This window comes from Dendropsophus ebraccatus, chromosome 7, assembly GCF_027789765.1.
Source record: "Dendropsophus ebraccatus isolate aDenEbr1 chromosome 7, aDenEbr1.pat, whole genome shotgun sequence".
In the NCBI taxonomy this organism is placed as follows: domain Eukaryota; kingdom Metazoa; phylum Chordata; class Amphibia; order Anura; family Hylidae; genus Dendropsophus; species Dendropsophus ebraccatus.
In genome coordinates this window covers 69,195,839-69,215,827 of record NC_091460.1, presented here as the reverse complement: position 1 = coordinate 69,215,827, position 19,989 = coordinate 69,195,839, and the positions used below count along the sequence as shown (strand labels likewise).

The 19,989-nt window shown below is 39.7% G+C and overlaps 1 protein-coding gene across 6 annotated transcripts in view; it reads right to left on the bottom strand.

Annotated features, from left to right (window-relative positions):
* Positions 1 to 19,989, bottom strand: part of SORBS2 (sorbin and SH3 domain containing 2) — a 215,782-nt gene that overhangs the window by 128,656 nt on the left and 67,137 nt on the right. For 5 of the 6 annotated variants that reach the window (XM_069977711.1, XM_069977715.1, XM_069977713.1 and 2 more), the window contains exon 3: positions 10,723 to 11,958. The gene's annotated coding sequence lies outside the window, so the exon portion shown is untranslated. Of the gene's footprint in view, positions 1 to 10,722; positions 11,959 to 19,989 lie in introns of those variants that run through there. The other variant, XM_069977717.1, reaches the window with a different exon arrangement.

Sequence of the window (19,989 nt, the reverse complement as noted above, 5' to 3'; positions counted from 1 at the left end):
GGCTCCAACTGCCGTTTTCTCTGGGCAAAGCTGCAGCTAATTATATCACCTGTGTTTGCAGTGAGGAGATTTTCCCATTCATCTCTATGGGGCGCCTTTTCCCCTCCCCCTCCCCTCCTGTACATCTGGCGGGGACGGGACCTTCGCTAAAACCTTCCCAGGCACCCAATGTATCTGTGGGCCAAATTTGGGGTCAAACGGTTCAGGCGTTTGGAAGTCTATTTGGGACAGACAGACAGACAGACTTTGATTTTTATGATATAGATGAAGTACTTCAACTGGTCCATAATTTTTTTGCTCTGGATTATAGCGATTCTTGTGTAAAGAGCTTTTCCTACTGTGTAATGGTTGACTAAACATACAGGACATTGGGCAGGTATATGTCTGTACAAAGCAATCATGCTGTGGAGAAATATATTTTGCAGCCCAGCTAGCTGGAATGAAGGAAAAGCATTTAACTATAATTAAAATAATTGAGAAAAGGACATTTTCCTCAGTCTGCAATTAATTAAGCTCCAGTGCTACCATAGAAAAAAAAAATCAATGGACTGTTCATGTAATGCTTAGACGCGACAAGTCCTTCAGTGGAAGAATGTCCTTAATGGCTGACCCCCACGTATTAACACAAAAGATATTTGAAAATAGGTTTCCTTATAAAGATAACCTCTAAAATAATAAAAATGGAAAAAAAAACATGCTGGCCCAGAAGCTTGTACTGAATTTAATCTTAAAGTGAATCTGTATGAATCTCTCCCAGACTATAACCGTTCTGTAGACTGTCTCAATCCCTGTCCCAGGGTCCATGTGGCTGCTGGTGCCATTATTCATGTAAAAAACATCTTTTACACCAGTGCCAAAGGGTCAAAAAGGCGGAGCCTAAAGCAAAGAAAGTCGAGCCATGGGGAGTAGCTACTGCAAGGAAAGAAGGGAAGAACAGAGAGGCCTGCAGGCCTAGAGCACAGATGCTCTAGGCCCCACCTCTTTGACCCTATGCTGCCACAATAAAAGATGTATTTTACACAAATAATGGCACCAGAAGCCAAATGGACCCTGGGACATGGGGAAAGACGGACTACGGAAGACTACGGACTAGTGGTGGTGGTGGGGCTTGGGAAGGGTACAGATTTGCTTTAAGATATAGTAAATTACTCCTTTTTTCAGGTCCTGTGGGTAAAATAATGAAAGAAATCTCTGTTAATGTTAAGTAACAGAATAAACATCCTTTAAAACACAAAATCAATTTGAAGGATCAAAGTAAGGGCAATTTTCCGGCATGCACAACAAGAACTCAGCACTGAACTTCCTGAGTTCTTACCAGCTATAAACAACCTCTATTTTATCATTGAATCCTAAAAATCCTTCCAAAATAAGAAAAAGGAGACTTCCCATTTACTCCTGCCATGTAACATGTTAGTTGGTGTTTTATGCTCAAGTACAGTACCAGTAAAGTCATCACAATGGTCTATCTGACAGAGAACAGGATGAGAAGGACAGCCAACCTGCAGATTAGGGGATAGAACAAAGACAAGCTGCTGAATATGAATATAAAAGATCTGTTATGTTTAGATACATGATGTCCTGAAATTAAGTGCAAAGAAACATTACAATGTGAATGAAAAACATGGGGGCGAGATGCAATAGAAAGAGAAGAGGGAGCTCAGCTCGGCTATCTATACAAAGTTCTGCAAGAAATTATTTTCTTACACTATTTCATGTATCACCACATTGTTTTTTTCTTCTAAATTACAATTAACAATTTTAAGCAAGGCTGGTTTGGTTCACAAAGACGCTGCTTTATAAAATATAACATCTCTCATTCTAGATCCTTATTTTTAGGTTACCTACTCTAATTTCTAATAAATAGAATTCTATTCTTTTGTATCCACTAAAGGCTTTGGTGAACAAAAATGGCATCCGCTAATTCTGTCCACTGACCCATTCAATTTTATGCCCTATGCCCTATGCGCACATCCATACGTATTATGGCCGCGTGTTGGGCCTGTGATCCGTGACGCAATAAATATGAGTAAGGCATTGTACACCCTGTAGCTGCAGCATGAATCCCCTATAGTAAATAAAGGGGTTGGTCCCAATAGGTTGTGGTCGCTCATCCGTAGCTGCAGGTTCCCGGCTATGGGCAGGACTACAGATGTGTAAATGGGGCCTTACTTGAGTCTTTTAATTTGAATCTGTTCATTTCACTAAAATGTTTTATAAAGTACTATTATGAGCCCTCAGTAGCTGATACAGTTCAATGGCTAAATGAAAATAAATAATCCCAGTTCAATTAAATCAGGTATTACAAAGATTTTACTATCTCAGTGAAAGAGGGATGAAACTATCTACCTGTCACTAGTTACATGCTGCCTGAACCTCAGGCAGCATGAAACAGGAGGCCTGGCTTCTTTATGACAATGCTGTGTAATTTAGGTTACAGGGCTTTGCCAATACAGAGGGCTCGCCAATATAACTTCAGCAGGGGACAGGCATCTGAGTCATTGGGGTGGTCACCAGTAGCTTCAGAGGCTTACAGGCCTACAGTAGGGTCCCATAGACATCTGAATGTATTAGACACACATGCTCAAAATATATTTTACAGTAGAACAAAGCAAATACACAGACAGCAATCAGAACTTAAAAATACTTTGCTAGCAGGTGACTTCACATCATTACATTGGCGTGTATGGTTTACTAAACCACATTAACGATTCAAAGGGTAAGAAAGATACGCTAAGATGAAATCCTGAAAGGGTTTGATGCCTTTAGCATTCAATAAACGCCATGTCAGTTAGAAGATATATTGTAATTGTGTATTATGGCTTTCCTGTCTCCATACAGCCTCTGTAATACAGTGATAGAACAACAATCCCATTTTATGAAGCTCCAGGATTAAGCTGTCTCAGGTGTGTCTCTGTGATATATCTCCCGGCTCTCCAGCATAGAATTATGTCTTAGGTACAGATAAAACAAATGTAAAGGAGAACTCCAGTGAAAAGTAAAAATTCACGGCCAGTGGGGAGGGAGTTGCATCGGTGGGGTCAGAACTTAATAAAAAAGTTATACTTACCTGTCCCCATGACTTCTTTATTATGTTACAAACCAAACATCCCACCCCCACTGGCCATGGATTTTTACTTTTCACTAGAGGTCTGCTTTAAAGGCTATGGAAACTTTTGAATTACATTTTTTTTTACTATTCAGTCACTTCCTAAGCTCTGTTCACACAGAGCAAAACTGGTGGAGTTCCTGAGGAATCCTGCCAGCCTCTATGTCATAAGAACACTCTATGGGAGGCTCGCGCTGAAGAATGGACATGGAGGCTGGCGGGATATCCGCCGCAGAATTCCGCCAGTTTTGCTCTGTGTGAACGGAGCCAGTGCTGATTTTTACTTTCTAAAGTCTTCAATTACAAACAAAATGACTACCATGAAAAGTCCTTCAACTATCTGCCCTAAGAAAAACAAAAATCTGAGATCTGTGTCTGAGAGAAGGGAAGAGTGGAGCAGAAAGCCATCATAAACATGGGTAGTTATAGGGGAAAGGGAGGGAATTATACACAGCAGACAAGAGTGTGGAGAGTTGGGAGGACATACATGGAGGGCAGCTCACACTGGCTGCAGACAGGAAGGAAAGGACACAAATGCAGTATTGTAGAAGAAGAATCCCATGAGCTGCGTACAAGTGTATAGAAAAGGCATCGAGAATGTATTACTGGGAAGATACACCCACATGAGAAAATGTAAATCTATGAGCAGACTGCATATCCAGTGTATTGTATGAATTAAATGAGGAATTGCAATTTATTAGGGACAGATTTATAAAGCCTCCCAAGAGAAATACTGCCTCTACTGCCCATAGCAACCAATCACAGCACAGCTTTCATTTTCTAAGAGCAGTATATGAAATGAAAGATGCGCTGTGATTGGTTACTATGGTCAATAGAGACAGTCTTTCTATTAGACAGCTTTGTAAACCTCATGATGTACCTATAGCATGTATAATACTCCCTTACTACAGTATAATAGGAGAATGGAGACTGCTGAGAGTAGAATCACTACACAGTTCAGTTTCCTACACTCTTTGAGACAGTTTTTATTAAATTGCTGTGGCCTGTAAGTTTGTGGTAAAAACAGCGTTTCAGGAAATGGTTAGTCATGCAATTCTCTCATTCAGGCCATATTTACAGTAATCGTAAGCATTTATATGTTTTACCAAAAAATGGGAGGAGGCCTCAAAATCTGTGTGGAGGGTGTTTTAATAAACATGTTACGGAAGAAAACCAAATCACTAGAGCCCAGTGATGGCACTGTTATGATGTGATACTGATATGTTATAGATGCTTCTTTTCTGTCACCTCGGAAAATCCTTCTTAACTACAGTAAATGGGATACTGATTCTGGGGTAAGATATTTGGCACAATAACTTCCAGCCCAACACAATAAAAACCATAGGATAGGTTTGAAATTGGCCACAGATAAATGACCACAGGTCACACACTTCCAAAATAAATCATATAGTTTAGAGTGGTCAGGGCCTCGGTGCTGTGACCCCCCACTAATGGATAAAAGCAGCCAGAAGAAGTGCACAGACATGGGCTTCACTCCTCGGCTTGCTGACTGATCCGCCGTGTTGCAGGAGTCTGGCTCCATAGACTAATGCCTAACCCCTAACTAGAAATCGGAAGTTATTATGCCTATTTAAAGTGGTTAAATGAACTAGGACTCTTTGGACCCTTTGTTCTTAGAGAAGTGATGGGAAAAGTATTTGTTCAGTGCTCAAAAATGCAGCCTCCACTAGATGACAAGTAAACTTTACCCACACCTTATCAAGTAAGAATGCCCTGGCAGCTTGTTGGCATCATGACAGATGTCCAGTAGTAGAGAAATAACCTTTAGTGTTATCTCCCAATCCTGAGCTCTCAGGCAGCATGGTTCTGTATGTGATGTAGATACTGCTGGAATGCAGAAAGCTTTCCTGCCCCTTTCTCTGCTTTCCAATCAATGGCAATACAAGGTCAACCATCTTTCTTAACCTAAATCAGAAACCAGTACTTAAAACCTGTCAATCAAAACTGCAAAACCCGACCTGAAAATAGAATGTGGATAAAGTTTCTGTTCTGGTATGCAATACTGAATCCAGCAAGGTGTTACACAACAATGTGTCAAAGCTCATGGCTTGCCTATCGATTGGAGCATGACAGAAAAGTGAAGGGAACAGATGTTAAAATATATAGGTGGAGTATATATGTAATATGCCTTACTGCAGAAATGGTGGTATATGACTATAAGTCACCACTGACTGATCGGGGAAGTCCATGTAAAAATGACGTTAGGCAGCACTTTCCTAAAATTGATGCCACTTTTTTTCTACCAATTGTCTATGATTTTGGGAAATGATTAACTTTTGTATTAACCTAGAAAATAAAGAATTGGAATAAAGAATGTTTATACAAAGTCTGCATTCATGGCAGCTTTCCTATAGACTTGAACCCAACCTAAGTCTACAGAAGTCAACCTAAATTCCATGCACGGTCTGAATATACAGAATGTGTGTATCTGGCCTTAGGCTTCACACTTCTGTAAGGTCACTAGACCTAAAAGAATGAAATGCTGTTACCATACACTTGTTATATGTGCTGGTTACATTTACGTACATGCACCTTTTCATGTATGTTAAACAAACAGTAGATAAGCACAGAGGGAACTAGGGAGATTACTGGACAGTGCAACAGTATATAATAAGTATAACCTGTCACCTGTAAAAAAAAAACACACACTCTGATTCAAATGAAATCAGCGTTTGTTCTGTTCTGCAGGGGCGGCATTGCATTGAATTAAATGCAAAGTCACCCACTGTGTTCCGACATTGCTGTGTTCCGACATTAAATTAGCATGCCTATTATTTCTTAACAGTGTTCGCCGAAAAGCGTCTGGAAACAATAGCTGTTCACACAATGTAAAGTACGGCCGGTGGCCATACTTTACATTGTAGTGAATGGTTAATTGATTTGCAGACATACCCAACGGTGCAATTTAATTGTAAAAAAAAAATGTTCCTGCAATGTTCCTAATTGTAAAAAAAAAAAGTTACTACAAGTGATACAACAGTATTCACTGCAGGAATATTCTGAACGCCGCCCGGCAGCCGGCAGTATGCAACAGACGGTGCTATGCGATATGTAAACATCGTGCATGAGCCTTTATCAGCATAGCAAAATAATGTTATTTTTACCATAGCTTAGCATTATGTTCATGGATATACTTGAAAATACACTGTATGATGTAAAATAAATAAATTATATATAATTTTTTTTTTTTTTCATACTACATTCATAGGTATAAGAAATAATAAACAGCAAACTGAGAATCACTAGGATACTGGCGAGAAATTCAGAACAAGGAATTTTGCAACCTTGCCTCAATAGCACACGCGCGCACACACACACACAAACACACAAATAGTTTTGCAGCTTGCATTATTATGTATGGAAATAAAGAAAAAACAGCAACCTGAAGACATAAATCCATCATATTCATGATGTATCCTGTGAATATGGAAGAGATTATGACACCAGTTTGGAGAGAGCCTGAGGAAATCTGATTATCCTCATACTGGGATCACTGCTTACTTACAGCTGAACTACTGTTTTGGACTCATGCATCAAAGTAAAATCAGCTGAATGCTAAAGTTATGTAGTGGTAATATTTCTAGGGAAAGCACTCACTGTACAAAATAGGAATTAAAAAATGCTTTTAAATGTGTCTACAACCTTGTCATATAACTCAATATATACAACTGTAAAGTATAGTATAGTAAAGTATACTAAGAAATGTCTGCTTACATTAGCATAAGTTTTATTAGGATCATTTCACTGCAGATTATTCTGTAAAAAATATTCAATAAAATGTAGTCATATTCACCAACATGGCTAAATAGATTATATAAATAAATTAATATCCTCCCTACTTTTACACAGGTCCCTTCTATAGTGGTTCGAACCACTATTTTCCCATTACTCCTACACAAATGTGTATAAATAATTAAGAAGATAATTAAGCCATCAATTTGTCATAAATAGTAATGTAGGCTCATGAGAACACAGAAAAGGTGTCAGAGGAGGAATTAGAGAAGTGCCCCCCCATTAAGACTATGTAATACACCATGGAATGATATGTTGACAGTATCTCTCCTAGCAATTAAGAAGTGTCACTGTGTTGTCAAGCTAAAAAATTTACACACACCATACCAAATTAAGTCTCTACCTACTATAGTACTGCATTGTATATTTACAGCATATTTGAAGCATGTTGTACGTCTAGAAAATTGAAGCGTCGATACATATTATCTCATTGCAATATGAAAAATAAATATATCCAGTTCATACATTTTCTGGCCTTCATTCTGATTACAATAAGTCTGTGGAACTGCGGATGAATACTGGACCATTATGAATAATGGACAAAGCCAGACCTGCTTTGATCTGTGTGTACTAGAGATGAGCGATCGATGAGTAGATCCGAACCCGAACTTTCGGCATTTGCTTAGCTGCTGAACTTGGATAAAGCCCTAAGGTTATATGGAAAACATGGATATAGTCATTGGCTGTATCCATGTTTTCCAGACAACCTTAGAGCTTTATCCAAGTTCAGCAGCCCCAGCTAATCAAATACCGAACGTCTGGGTTCGGATTGACTCGAACCCGAACCCGGTTCGCTCATCTCTAGTGTGTACATGAGAAGTAGAGTTATTTTGGCTATTATATAACGTGTATATGGCAGTATAACTTTTATTTTACAGTTTCTCCTCAGTAAGCTTTAATTCTGCTTTCATTTGTCTCTGAGCTAGGAGATAGAGCCCTCTATGCTAGCTCCCACACACTGTACACATACATCTGAAGGGACCTGTTCTTTTATATCTTTATAGTGCACCCTAACAAGCAATAGCAGTATGAAAAATATTATAGAGCAGTACTGATCCATCTAACCTGTGAATTAAGCCCTTGTGTGAGATTTAAAAGCCCTTGTTTAGTCAATTCCCAGTCTCTGTTTGCCTCTGTCTCTCTCCAGTCATTCCCTTCATCTCCCTCTTCTCTCCATAGACTTATATGGGCAATTGTCACCTAATACTTTAGTGAGCTGATCTGCTTAGAGACAGACGTGAGCAGTTTTTCAGGGGTATGAGGAAAGGAGACTAATAAGTGGAAAAATATTTTTTTTTTCTCTGAACAGAAATACAACAAAGTTTCCTATATTTGCTTGTGCAATTTATTAATGCAAAGTTTTTAGGATCAACAGTGGCCACTTAACTACTATTATCTCAACCATCAAGGCCTGTAAGTACCGACTAACCCATTACACTTTAGATAGACCTAATATATCCTAATGGTGACAGTTACAAAAGCACACATATCTTTTCCATAAAATACATTTAACTGCATTGACTTACCACAAACAAATCTCGTAAATAGCTCCTATGAAATAACCATTTTATGACAACAAAAGGACAAGAGCCATAGTTCAAGTTTACTGTAATACTGAAAGCAAGCTGACATCCAAGCACTATTCTGACCTAAATATACAGTGCTGCAGGCGAGAGGGAATGCTAAAGCAAAGCGCCATTGAGGCTGCAATATAGCAAGCCTTGTGAGGAGCATGTTCTGGAGGTGTAAAGCTACACTGACAGCTCAATCACAACATGATGAGTAAGTCTACCATCATTAGCTTCCCTCCCGCTCCCAGTTAGAGGTACAAATCGTGATTGATTACACTAAAACCTGTTGATCTTGTTTCCAAGGAAATCTTCTGTAGTATCTTTTATGTGGGATTAATCTAGTTACATGAGCTGGTACTAGAGATGATTAAAGGGATTAGAAGAATTGCGACTGCCCATCACAACGAAACAAAGGATACCACACGTGCGGGGGTTGTTTGATACATTGCTAGTGTTGTGAAGGAAGGATGAGTTTTTTTTATTTATTTGTCACTCTATGTCTTATATAAATGAAATCAACAATAACATACGTGACAACAATAAAATGGTGCAAATCACTGATGTACCTCAAGCAGGAAAGCATGCCACAATATAACAAAGTAGTTGACTATATATTTATTTTGCTTTAGTATTGACACAAGAAATAATGTATTACTAAAAGAGGAAAACAAACAAAGAGAATTAAAAAAAAGCCAGCAAACTTTTAGGGGAGACAACACGTTATTCTAACATGACGATGCCCAGGGTATCCCTCCATCAGGTGCTCATATTTCTGAAAATCAGCTCATGATATAGAGTCCCAACAGGGTCAGGTCCAGTGTCATTTAAAGGGATTTTACAGGATTATATGATTGATGACCTATCTTGTGTTGCCAAAACCCTTGCCAATCAGCTATTCTGATCCCCGCACTACACAGTGAGTAGGGCTCAAGGCCTGACACCATTCAATGTATAGTGATGGTGTTGGGTAATTACATGAACAGTGTTGGGTGTCAGCAACTAGCCAATCAGTAATTGATGGCCTATCATCTGTATAAGCCATCTTGTAACAATGACGTCGTCTTCGGGAGGCCAGCCGAACCGCTCCATCCGTCCCTCATGCCGGCCCCCCTCTGCCGCATCGCCAATCGCGGCTGAGCAGCTGATGACGCGGCATAGGGGGGCCAGCATGAAGGACGAATGGAGCAGTTCGGCCGGCCTCCTGAAGACGACGTCATTGTCACAAGATGGCAGACGGAGGTCGACACGAATGCGGTAAGTATAATTCACCACACTTCCGGGTCTAGCGTGGGTGGGGGGAAACACGGGGAAGGGGGCCATTCACATACATAACACACATTACAAAGTTGTATAACTTTGTAACGTGTGTTATTTTGTGAATAAATGTTTAGCGTCGCACTACCCCTTTAACCTGAATGATGTGGTGTCTGAATAACATCTGAGTTTGAGAGTGAATGCTAGCTCAGTCCTGTCTTCCGCAATGTTCAGAAGTCCCATAGACAGTGAATGGAGTGGTATAAACTGTCCAGAGCAGGAGCGGTTTTCATTAGGGATATTAGGGATTTCCTACTACTCTGGACAGGTCCTGACATGGACATAAGAGAGCACTGTCAGATTGGAAAGAATACATCACTTCCTGGAGGACATACAGCAGCTGATAAGTACTGGAAGACTGGAGATTTGTAAATAGAAGTCATTTTTAAAAGCAAAAAAATTGGTGGACTGTTCCTTTAATAAAAACTTATAATCTCTGCTCTTCTCCCTCAATGTCTTATCCTGTTATACACTGAAATAATGCAGTTCCTGACCTAATAGAGAAAAAGACATTCTGTACTTCGTTTGATACCAGTATGCAGCGATACACTTTAACCATGCAGTATACTATTGGCAGAAAACTGAAGTGTCCAGATGGAACCTCCCTGATGCCAGAGAAAGCATACAAACTCAATACATCTATTCCAACACTTAGAATGATAGCAGAGGACTAAAACTGTCAGGGAAATAATGCTAATTATAAACAATTTTACTTTTTCGACAATTAAGATGGCATTAATGGACATTAATGCTGAGTCTGCTGGCAGCAAGTGCCCAGCTCCTAGTAGTGAAGTATACCAGCCATGTAAATAGGCGTAGACAATACCGCACAGTGGAAAAGCAGGGGAGACAAATACACAGCACAGAAAACAATTTATCATAAAACCCTTAATAACAATAAATCTATCTGACACTCACATTATCTGCATCTCGGATGTAAAGGTTGGTGATCAGCGCTTCACCATCTGTTCTATCTCCAGCTCTGGTAATAAGGAACTGTGTACAGTCTGATGTGGCTGAATGCAACTCAAGTGCCACATACATTGTTCTCATATTGGCTGAAGCTCAAAATCACTGCTGTCAGATTGGAGAGGCAAGCTTCCTTAGGCAGAGAGCAGGAAGAAGGCGTAGGTGTAGAAACAGTATTCATTGTTTGTATTTTAAGCAAGGTTCACTACAAAAGGCTACGGGCTGCAGGTCAAAGTTGAACTACAGAAACACTTTTACGGTGTGTTTACACAGAGTGATTTATCTAACAGATTATTGAAGCCAAAGCCAGATGTCATTTAAATCTCTCTGTGTAAACACGCCATTACACATGCTAATGTTTATGAATTAGCGTTTATGTAAGTTTTTAGATTGCTCTTTTACTTTTTGAATGTAGCAGATACAGAAGAAGATACAGTTAAAGGCAATAAGCACCCTTTAGCCAGATTCACACTGTTAGGGCTCATTTTGACCTGTAGTATTACAAATAGCAATTGTGTAACATTTGGTGTTTAATCCAAAGACAGTTATTAGGCATTGTGATCATGTGTATACTCAAACAGTAGCTATAAATAGGAGTTTTCAGTGTGAGGAGGCTGCCATTCATTCTAAGTCCCAGTCCCCTGAAGAAGCTGTTTTCTCGGTGAAACATGTTGGAGGAAGGGGGGGGGGGTCTAATCTTGTTTGAGCCACATTTATACAATTTAAGTAAAAAGCTGGTTCTGTGCAATTCGCTTTCTTTCACAATTAGATTTTGATCCTGGAGGTATAGTTTGTGGTGCAAATGAGCAAGCAACTTATTAAAAGGGTTATTTGAGAAAGTGCTAGCCGATGGTTAATGATCAATAACTGTGTCGATTTGAGGTACAGTAAAACTGCATGCTGTTAGTACAAATAAGGTGTTAGTCCAAATGCCTATAGACATTGCAAGGCTATGACTACCTTTGAATGCTTTTTTATTGCATTGTACTTATAATATAAAAAAAAAAAACCACTTTCCCATATGTCCTAATTTAAAAAATCTGCTCAGTTTCTTCTCTGCAGCCTGGATGTTTTCACATATAGTGCAGATTGTTCTGTCTTGTTCAAAGTGAAGTACGAACAGGAATTGGAAAATTTCCAACATGGTCCATCCTTTTTGTTCTGTCAATTGACTGTTACTGATTCCTGCCATGCAAAAAAAAACAACAACAAAATTTCAGCACCTCTGTAGCGGTAGAACAGCACACTAAAAACGCTAAGGTATATAGTCACTAGAAAAAGAGAACATGTTCTATAATTCTAGGATCTATATTCAGTAGAGGTTTTTGTATGCTGTTGCTTTTACTGCTTTCTGCTGGCTGCTATATGCATTAAATTGCCGGCAATTGCTACCAAAATGATACAGCATGTTGTGACTAAAATCCAGTGCATAGTGACATCTTAGACTGCTTACATCATCCATTGTGTCAGAATGCTTTGTTATCTATTAATTGCTTTTCATGAAAGAGCTCTTCTTTGAAGTGTGGGAACACAGTCGCTGGCAGTGAAGCCTTTTAGGAAGATCTGTGGATGACATCATTATAGGTGAACCTGCAGTACATAAAATTTTTAACTAGAATTTAGAATGCTAAGTATATTCTCTGGGAAAAAAAGATTTAGGCCTCATTCACACGTCAGTGTATTTTTGCTGACTGAAATTTGTGTCCGCATTTTGGCATCCGCAATCTGCTAAAAACCATCCATAGTGCACATCTGTAGCATCCTTGTTTTTTTGCTGGTACCTAGAAATTGTACAGTGTATTGAACTACTTGTGTTGTGTTCAGCATTTTTTGCGGACAGATTGTGGATGGTTTGCGGACAGTGGAGGCTCTAATAGATTTCTATGGGAAAAAGTGCTGCAATTGCGGTCCGCACTACAATATGTCCTATTTTTGTGAAACAATGATGAGATCAGAAAAATGCATAATTTTGTAATTTTATAAAGATGATACAGATTATAATAATAAAATAAATGATGAGATCAGATCTTTTTGGGGGGCATATCATAACTTCCTGGACCCCTTTATTTAGCTTAATAGGGAAATCCAGCCCTGAAAACGTATCCCTTGTCCACAGGATATGGGGTACGTAGTTCAGCAAGTTAAAGGGGTTGTCCAGTCTGATAAAATTTTTGCTATGTAGCTGTGCTAATAAACGTAGAATAAATATCCTATGCTTACTTTTCTGTGCTCCCCCGCTGTCTCCCGCTGACTGCAGCCCCGCCACTAAGATGAACACGTCTTGGGAGTGACAGTCCACTTAGCCAATCAATGGCTGCTGTGCTGTCCCATCTCAGTGAGAGATTGGCTATGGGAGCTGTCACTCCAGAGATAAGTTTGTTTCAGAAGTGGTGGGGCTGCAGTCCGTGCTTGGATATTTTTATTTTAAAATAACTCCCCCCCCATAATCCATCCCTGGCTGAAATGCTGTGTTTTTGCATGTATACATTGTAAAACAGTGGTTAGGGTACTGCAGGCTTCCAGTTGATTCCAAAGCACCACAGCATTATTTAATCACTTGCCCTCATAAGCCATAAAATGTATAGTTTTATTTTACAATGCAATGCAGTGAAAACATGCCAAGAAAAATGGTACATCTGAGAGACGTAATGTGCTGGGAATCATAACATTTTGTTTTAGGTGTTTTGTATAAAATAAGCCCCTAAAGTTTCCCTTTTTGTTGATGAGAAATCCAGAGAGTGTCATTATTCAGTGCCTTTCTGCTGGCTGACAAATTGAGTTAAAGTTAAAGCCTTCCATACAATATAGACTATCTGGAAATGATTCACTTGTCACTCACAAAACATCCTCTATCTTCTCCCTGTACAGTAATAATGAAAAATTCATTGCCCATTAAAAGTGCAAATATGCATCTAGGGAAATCGCCATTAATCTGAAAGTATGGAAGACAGAGGGGCTTCATACTAGGCTGAAAGCCCTGATAAAGAACTGAAGGAAAGGTTATGAAAGTGCCACACATCAGAGATTGGATAAGATGCAAAGACTGCGTTCTTAGTCTTAGCAAGCTCAAGCTGACATTTTTCTTGGCTGCATTTCACGCTTTAGAGTTTAGAAGAAATCCAGTTGTAATTGTCTGTCGGTAACTCTATTTACCTGTCAGAAAGCTTATATCACACAGCTAAATAAACTCTAACCACAGAAGAGGTCACAGGGAAATCTCTTCTCTAAGGTGTTACATTCTGGGCAGTCTGACAAAGACATGTTATTTTACTTTCTGTCGCATTTCAACTATGTCAGTATTGTTAAAGGTAATCTACCTGAATCTACCTGAACACTGTTATCATGCTGAAGGCTGAAGAAGATCTTGGGCTAGGCTGCATTAAAAGTCACCTGTATTTGTCACTGTAATATTTTATGGTCTGCGTGTATCAAGGGTGGTCTTGACCCCGGTAATAATGGTTACGAGCCCCATGACTAATAGTGTGGTTATCATGAACTAAAGCCAGGTCTACAGAATGGATTCAACAATAATTTGTCGCTTGCATTTTGTATTCCTTTCACTTTTAATAACTAGACGTACAGTAAGGCTTCCAACACAAATGCAATTAGTACATAAAGGTCTTTAAATGGCAAGCTAATCCACATAACTAAAATGTGACACATGACATGAACTAAATAGTATTTTGAGTCTTTTTGGATCTCTATATAGGAGGGTGATAATGACGCTGTTTGGGCTATAACCACTGCATTCTTACATATCCAGAACAGTTCTAGAATACATGGCTGTACAAGGACGTATTTTCATCTGTACAAAAGCCGGTTACAGGGCGAAACAGGTCTACAAAACACACATATACAATTTCCCCTAATGGTATCTAATAATTTTACCAGGACACATTATGTAAAAAGAATAATAAAAATCTGTAAGATAGTAATATTTAACAATATTTAAACACAAATAAAATTGGTCACTGCCGTCCATAGTGCGAACCGTGAATATACGCACGTAGTTTTGAGGTTGATGCGTTCGCTTGAAAGTATAAGATATACGCCCGCACAGTGCACACTACGTATGAGCTTACGGCCGGATCATATACGGCGCCGTGAAAAATTAACAAGACCATTGTTTGAGGACGGAAATGTTGAAACTCACGGCCGTGGATTTTCATGCGGTCCCGTACAAAGTACTTATTTCAGCCAAATTGAACTTGATTTTTGATCCAAAAGGTTCTGTGTGGTTTACGGGGCTGGGCGAAGATTTCCAAGTAAATGACCTGCCTCAGATCGCTTCGAAACAAGCTAGGGAAGCATAACTGTACTGCGGGCGTATGTTCGTGGTTCGTACACATCCGGCCGCATGCCGATTTTTCCCACGCCCGTAGTTTCAGCCGCACATGTACGGCAGCGTATGATCTACGGACGGATTTATACGCAGTGTGAACATAGCCTATAACTGTATAGCCTATATCAATTTTTTTCCCCTTAAATAGCTATAGGATAGATAGATAGATAGGAGATGATAGATAGATAGATAGATAGATAGATAGATATCCAAACAAACGTGCAATTTATTCATGAAGTGCAGCACAGCAAGGTAAAGCGACGTTTCAACCGCCTCAAACGGTCTTTCTCAAGCTCCTAGACCGTGTGAGACGGTTCTCAAGAAAGACCGTGTGAGACGGTTGAAACAATTTACCTTGCTGTGCTGCACTACATGAATAAATTGCACGTTTGATTTGAATTTTTCGGAGTGCCGTTGGAATTTGTTTGGATAACTACACTGACCCGTGGTCAAGGTCCTCTGGCTGGCACCCATCTCTACTTTCAGCTCCGAGCTGTGCTGCCTACTATCCTTGTTGCTAGATAGATAGATAGATAGATAGATAGATAGATAGCAAAGTGGTGGTTGGTAGTGATGAGAGAACTCCAAACTTGACCACTGAGCATTTGACTCCCGCTGCCTCGAGAGACTGGATGCAGCCCTAGGGAGTCCTGGAAAACAAGGATACAGTCTGTGGCAGAATAGATAACTGACAGCCAACCTGATCCCTGCTTCACATAACTATAAATTAGCAGATGGAACGTCCTGCTTCATCTCTATAGCACACCTCTCCACCACATAATCCATCACCATAAGATTACATTACAATTGCACTGGAGGTGGTGCTGTGGAGGCAGAATGGGAAGCTTGTCTGTAATGTTTATGTATGTATAACATAGGAAGGGGATAAGCTATTTAACTGCAAGATATATATATATATATATATATATATATATATATATATATATATATTTGTATTTTGTTCATTGTATTTTTCTTATATAAATTTGCCAGTGGATTAGATACATGTTTATGGTTAAGTTATATATACACATTTAGTCTAGTCATAATAATGTGGAGTAATATAAAGTGATAAAAGATTATATTTAATTATGTTATGTATTTAGTAAGTAATAGTAGCTTCTAGATTTCAGGATATAGACATAATTACATGACAAAAATACAAAGTTAATTGTTTTAAATAAACAAATTTCCTTGCATAAACTTTCCTCCCAGGAGATTGCATATGCGGCTATATAACATCTATTCATTTAGCTGACATTCCCAATAATGCAGCTAAGTGCAATGTAAGGTGAACAATGAGACCAACCAAAATATTCAGGCTCCCTGCTATAACCCCCCCAAAAGTCAGTGAAAAACGTCACAAAATGAAAGTTTACAACACGTCTGGCTGTCAAATTGGTTTATTACGACAGACTACAGACAGATCTAATGTCTAAAGATGGCATAAACTGTAGAGCTTGTAAACAAATATCTGATATCATTCAATGAAGGAGGCAAAATTTATATTCCTCTGTTCACTGACAGTCTCCCTCTGGAGTACATGCAATATGTACGGTACATGAGAAGACGTGCCATGATCCCTAACGTAAACCACATCCCTGATGTAAACCACAACAATTGCTCATCGGTTGTCCTCTTTTTTTTTTAGATCAGCTGTAAAGCAAATCCGTTGTAACTAAATATTATACATTACATAAGATCAATAGATCAATTGCATTCCCAAGCTGACAAGCTTGGTTTAATAATTGCTTGTTAAGCTCTAATGGGGACATTAGGAATACAAAATGACCACAGCAAATGAGACCACCAGAAATATGCAACAAGCCGTTCACCTTTACGAGCAATAACAAGCGAGCAGAGTAGTTCTCAGCTCACCAATAACTATTCTTCAGCTGTAATGAGATTAAACGCTACATCTCTCTACACAGATGAATATTACATAATTGTATGTGTTATAATTCCCTGCCGAGGTCGTCTGTTGCTTACATGATGTCCAGCACTAAGGAACCAGTCTGCAGAAAATGGAAGAAATAATTAGTACGCCTAAATGGCTGTAAACACCTAAGCAGGAATATATCATTCACATAATTTAGGCGTTTAGATTTGTTTCTGAGTCACTGAGGGCTGAACAGACAACTTCATTTTCTTTTTTTCCAGTGTAATAATCATCATCCAGCAAATGCAGAAAAAATGTATATCTTGATAGTTTGCACCAGTAGTAACAATCTTGTCTGATTTGGGGACTCATTTGTGCCTTTTAGATTTAGACTTTTCAGGTTAAGCTACCCTTTGTACATGATAGGTAGCACTATTCCTGGCCTTTTTGCTATTTTCCCCTCTGCAGTCATTAAACACATAGATGAGGGTCTCCTGTACTGTACCTTTATAGTAGGGCTTGGTGGTAATGGCCTCAATCAATACTACGGTTAATCGTACATGTAGCTGCAGTAACGTTAATTGGGCGATATTATGACACGCCCCTTTTTGCAGCCACACCTATTTGGCCATGCCAAACTGGCGATATTTTGTTTGAATAAAGTAAAAAAAACAAACATTATTTGTCATTATTAGGTGGTCTCAGAAGAGACCTAGACATGCTACTTACTACAGGGGTACTACAGGGGCACACAGTATATAGGATAGGTATATAGTATATTATATATATGTGACAGCACGAAGGCACACGATAGGTACGATATGATGGGTTTACACTGCACAGGTGACAGTACAGGGGCATCTAGAACACAATCTCATCTGGAAGCATCTATAAGGGATGGGGGAGAGGGGGCCATCCATAAGGGGGGAAGGAGAGGGGGCCATCTATAAGGGAGGGGGGATAGGGGGCCATCTATAAGGGGGGGGGAGAAGGGGCCATCTATAAGGGAGGGGGGGAGAGAGGGCCATATATAAGGGAGGGGGGGAGAGGGGGCAAACTATAAAGGGGGACAACACAGGGGGAGCCATCTATTAGGGGAACAACATAGGGGGCCTTCTATAGGGGGGCATCTATAAGGCGGACAACACAGGGGGGCCATCTATAAGGGGAACAACACAGTAAGCCTATCCACTAAATGAGGGTGCAAAGCGCCCATTACAAATGTGCAGTGTTTAGTGAGATGAGGATGGTGTCAGTGTGAGGAGCCTTATATGTTTGTCTGGCAGATTCTGTGGATTCGTGGCTCAGAGAAGTTCTCATAATGGCCCAGGGCAGATGGAGAAGAAGATGAAAAGGGAAGAACTCTGATCAGAGAGTCACCTGATATAACTGCACTGTAATGAATATGGTGTACAGAACCTGTGTAGAGCTGGGGCTACCTCTATATTATTGTATGTGGTGGTATAAGTCAGTAGCAGCGGTGGTGTTAGTCAGTATAAGGTGGTATAAGTCAGTAGCAGCGGTGGTGTAAGTAAGTATGCAGTGGTATTTGTCAGTAGCAGCGGTGGTGTTAGTCAGTAGCAGCGGCGGTGTTAGTGTGTGGTGTATTATTTGTTGCTTATAATCTGGTACTGTGTTTTATTGGTCTCAGTATACTGGATTTGGTCAGTAACAATATGGTGGTGATGGTAGTGGCTGTGGTGTGGCGCTAATATATGCTGGTGTTATTGGTAATATCTATTTTGGTGTGTATGTGTGTGTGTGTGTGTATATATATATATACACTCACCGGCCACTTTATTAGGCACACCTGTCCAACTGCACGTTACCACTTAATTTCTAATCAGCCAATCACATGGCAGCAACTTAGTGCATTTAGGCATGTAGACATGGTCAAGACAATCTCCTGCAGTTCAAACCGAGCATCAGTATGGGGAAGAAAGGTGATTTAAGTGCCTTTGAACGTGGCATGGTTGTTGGTGCCAGAAGGGCTGGTCTGAGTATTTCAGAAACTGCTGATCTACTGTGATTTTCACGCAAAACCATCTCTAGGGTTTACAGAGAATGGTTCGAAAAAGAAAAAACATCCAGTGAGCGGCAGTTCTGTGGGCGGAAATGCCTTGTTGATGCCAGAGGTCAGAGGAGAATGGGCAGACTGGTTCGAGCTGATAGAAAGGCAACAGTGACTCAAATAGCCAACCGTTACAACCAAGGTAGGCAGAAGAGCATCTCTGAACGCACAGTACCTCGAACTTTGAGGCAGATGGGCTACAGCAGCAGAAGACCACCCGTTACTAGCATGGTGTACCTAATAAAGTGGCCGGTGAGTGTATATATATATATATATATATATATATATATATATATATACCAGTAGCATCACTTGGTCGTGAAAGGGGGGGGGGCAAGTTGACCTCTCGCATCAGGGCCCAGGAGACATTAGCTACGCCCCTGCTTATACAAGACTGTTCTTGCATTCCCTCTGTGTCCCTGCCTCTACTCTCTGAACTCACTTCCTCTCCTGTATTCCATTCCTCTCCTGCTATTCCATTTTATAAACACAGGATTGAGCTATATTTTTTTACGTGAATGAAAGATTATCAGTGGAGGTGGCTTGATAAGAGAAGAAAGAAGCACTTTTCTCTATAAGATATATTACAAAGTATCCTACATTCACTTGTCCTTTAGGTTTATGCAAAGCATGTTAAAACAACAGTTACTGTAAAGTGTCCCTCCAATTCAATTCTACCATTTGACATTGATCATGGAGCATAGTAGTGTGTACACGGTGTGCAGTTGTTTAGACATCCTTACAATGTGTTATGTCTAGTGAAGGGAATAAAGATGTTTTGTATGACACAGGAATTCAATGAACATCAAAGAGAGTATCTGTGTGCCATGCATCATCCCCTCAGGCCTTGCACTAGGCATAACACAGTTGGAAAGATTTATCAATCTATTTACACCAGTTTGCGGGCATATATAGGTTGCAAAA